The following is a 3,518-nucleotide window of genomic DNA, read 5'->3' as shown; positions in this document are numbered from 1 at the left end:
GGCCAACCAGAATGGAGGAAAAGAAAAAGGAAAAAGAGTTTGTGGAAGAAAGGGAGGATAGCAGGAAAGTAGAACAGGTAAGGAGAAAATGTGAGTCCTGTGAAGAGTCAAAGGTGTAGGGGAGGCAAAAATGAAAGATGACTGGCATTGGGAAAGAATCAGCAATGCCAATTTCTCTTCTTCTTTTTTTTTTTTTAAGAGTTTATTCATGAGAGACACGGAGAAAGAGGCAGAGAAACAGGCAGAGGGAGAAGCAGGCTCCATGTAGGGAGCCCGATGCGGGACTCGATCCCAGGACTCCAGGAACACGCCCTGGGCTGAAGGCAGGCACCAAATCGCTGAGTCACCCAGGTGTCCCAATTACTCTCCTTTTGAAGGACAACACGGAAAATACTAAGGCCTTTGTCTTGGGGTGGGGGAGGAAAACTAGCTGCTAACAGGGTCGCCACTATGTAATGTGCAAGCCCTGTAGGGTAGGTGAAGGCATCCCCATATTGTACATGGAACTTGCTTGTGGTCACCCAGCTAGTGTGGCAAGGCCTGATTTTATTTTATTTTTTATTTTTTCTAAGGCCTGATTTTAAACCCAGGTCTGGGGCAGCCCCGGTGGCGCAGCGGTTTAGCGCTACCTGCAGCCCAGGGCGTGATCCTGGAGACCCTGGATTGAGTCCCACGTTGGGCTCTCTGTGTGGAGCCTGCTTCTCCCTCTGCCTGTGTCTCTGCCTCTCATTCTCTCCGTGTCTCTATGAATAAATAAATAAAATCTTAAAAAAAAAAAACCCAGGTCTGTTCTTTCCAGTGTTAGGCAGCATGGCTTGTGTTTATGTTTTTGAAGGGAGCAGAAAACGAAGATGTTGGCACCAACAAAGCAATAAAGGCAACACAGGGGGAGCCTTTGCTGATGGGGAAGTAAAGAAGATCCAGTTCTTGCCCTTCCTCTCCTAGATGTAACCTTTTCCTGATGCTCTGGATGCACTTTGCCTGTCCATTTCTCAAGTGTGGGAAATGCTAGTGTATCTGCAAAAAACCAAAACACCCCCCCCCAAAAGAACCCCAACTTCAAAGTAGGTTAGTAAATGCATTATTTATTGTCTTACTGGAAACAGTATTTCATACTGCTCCAAGCTGCTCTGAAAGTTAGCTTCACAGGGATTAGATACACAAAAATGGGGTGACAGGTAGCAACAGGTACACGTGCTTGCAAGCAGTTCTCGGATATACAATTATGTGTCACGCGGTATAATCAGTCTGTAAAAATTCAGCCTCATGCATTCCCATGTAGACAGGTGGAAAATCCCTTAGGTCATCTGAATCCATTAGGTTTCTGTCGTATTTGTTCAAAAATATTGCCCGCGGGCCTCTGACTGGTTTTCCACTTCTTGTTTTTGGCTTCTCCTTGAGGTCGCCTCAGCCAGCCACCGAGGCTGACATCAGTAGAGCCTATTTTAAGGCACTGCACTTTGCACACACAGGAGCAATTCCTGATCTGTCGGGGTCTCAAGCATCTCCAACCTGCCCCACACTGAGCCCCTCTTACCCTGCCTCAGCCTCTCGAAGGTGCAGCTCTAACCTTTCCGTTGCTCCACTGAAAGCTTCTGGGTCTTGGATCCTTTTCCCTCACAGGCATCTGGCCCACTGACCGGATCTGGGATCCACCCTCCTCCCCGGCTGCCCTGCCCTACTACCCTGGTCCCAACCACCATCCTCCCTCCGACGTTGTTACACCCTTCAGAGCCTCCCCCCCCCGCCCCCCACCCATTTCAGCAGCCATCACCCCACCCGTCTTCTCAAGCAGTCCCAGAAGCACGTCCCTGCGTGTGCAGCCCAGGGCCTGAGCTCCTGCGGCTTCCTCTGCCTGGGAGCTCCTGCCCTAGGGGTCAGAAGGGCTGATGACCTTCCTCCGTGGGGTTGTGGTGCACCTGCCCTCCCGGTGAGGCCTCCTCCCACTACCTTCCTCTAGGCTGGGACCTTGGCCCTTCTATGCTCCGCTCTTCTCTCCTGGCGCTAACACTTGGCGCAGGACGTTTTCCTCCATGAACATCTTCATGGCAGAAGGATTCCACGAAGGCAAGGATTAGCTTCTAAGTGCTGTGTACTCAGTGCGTGGAACTGGATCAGGCCTGAAGCTGGGGCTCTTTTTTTTTTTTTTTTCTTCCTTACAGTTCCAGCCCAGAGCAGCCCTACCTAGGAGCAGCCCTACCTGGGAGCAGCTCTACCTAGGAGCAGCCTTACCTAGGAGCAGCCCTACCTAGGAGCAGCTCTACCTGGAGCAGCCCTACCTAGGAGCAGCCTTACCTAGGAGCAGCCCTACCTGGAGCAGCTCTACCTGGGAGCAGCCCTACCTGGAGCAGCCTTACCTAGGAGCAGCCCTACCTGGAGCAGCCCTACCTAGCCCGCCGTGACCCAGGGTAGAGGCGTGGCCCAGCTCCCTCGACCGCCCGCCCCGCCCCTGAGGAGGGGACCGGCAACAAGACCCCGGCCACATGCACTGGGCCCTGGGGACACAGGAATGCCAGGAATTCCCAAAGCAGCCAGCCTAGGGAAGCAGCAATCAAGGGCCTGGGCAGCGGCAGGTGCCTGGATCTCGGGCGTTGGCGCCGACCTGGGTTTCCGAGGGGCGGACGGCACCTGTCCCCGGGGGCGGCCGCAGGGCCTGGGCTGCGGGCCGGGGCAGCTCGCGCGGCGCTCCCAGCTGTCATCTCCCCCCGCGAAGGAACAGGACCATGAGGGGAATCGAAATACCTAATCTGAACTCATAGCGCCTAATTGCATCATATATTTTGATTCTTTTTTTTTAATTTTTATTTATTTATGATAGTCACACACAGAGAGAGAGAGAGGCAGAGACACAGGCAGAGGGAGAAGCAGAGACACAGGCAGAGGGAGAAGCAGGCTCCATGCACCGGGAGCCCGACGCGGGACTCGATCCCGAGTCTCCAGGATCGCGCCCTGGGCCAAAGGCAGGCGCCAAACAGCTGCGCCACCCAGGGATCCCATATATTTTGATTCTTAAATTGAACTAAAAACTATGCCGCGAAACCCTTGGCCACGTTTCAAGGACCACGGCCCGGCAGGTCCCTAAGGAGGCGGCCGCGTGGCCCAGTGATCCTGCACCGAGACCCGGGAATACAGACGCCCCTCTCCGGGCACCGCGTTCCCGGTGCACCCACAAAACAAAACAACAAAACAAAACAAAACCCAAAAACACCTGCAGGAGCAGGAGCAGGAGCAGGGGCAGCGGAGGAGCCCCGAGGGAGGCGCTGCGCGGCGAGGGTCTGGCCGAGGGTCAGAGGGTCGCCGCCGCGGCCGGAGGCCTCCACGCCGACGTTTTAGGAAGAATACACAAACACCAAGGTCCTCAGATCCCGGGGAGCCCACGCTCCCCGCGGGCAGGAGGCGGGACAGGTGGTCCTTAACCTGGCCGGGGGATGCTCGGCCCCCTGCGCGCCCCGCCCCCGCGGCCCACGCTCGCGGCCGCCGGAACGTTCCTGCGCCGCCGCGGCGCGCGGGGGGAGGAC

The sequence above is a fragment of the Nyctereutes procyonoides genome, unplaced genomic scaffold (assembly GCF_905146905.1).
Source record: "Nyctereutes procyonoides isolate TBG_1078 unplaced genomic scaffold, NYPRO_anot_genome, whole genome shotgun sequence".
Classification (NCBI taxonomy): Eukaryota; Metazoa; Chordata; class Mammalia; order Carnivora; family Canidae; genus Nyctereutes; species Nyctereutes procyonoides.
Note: the sequence above shows the minus strand (reverse complement) of the source record.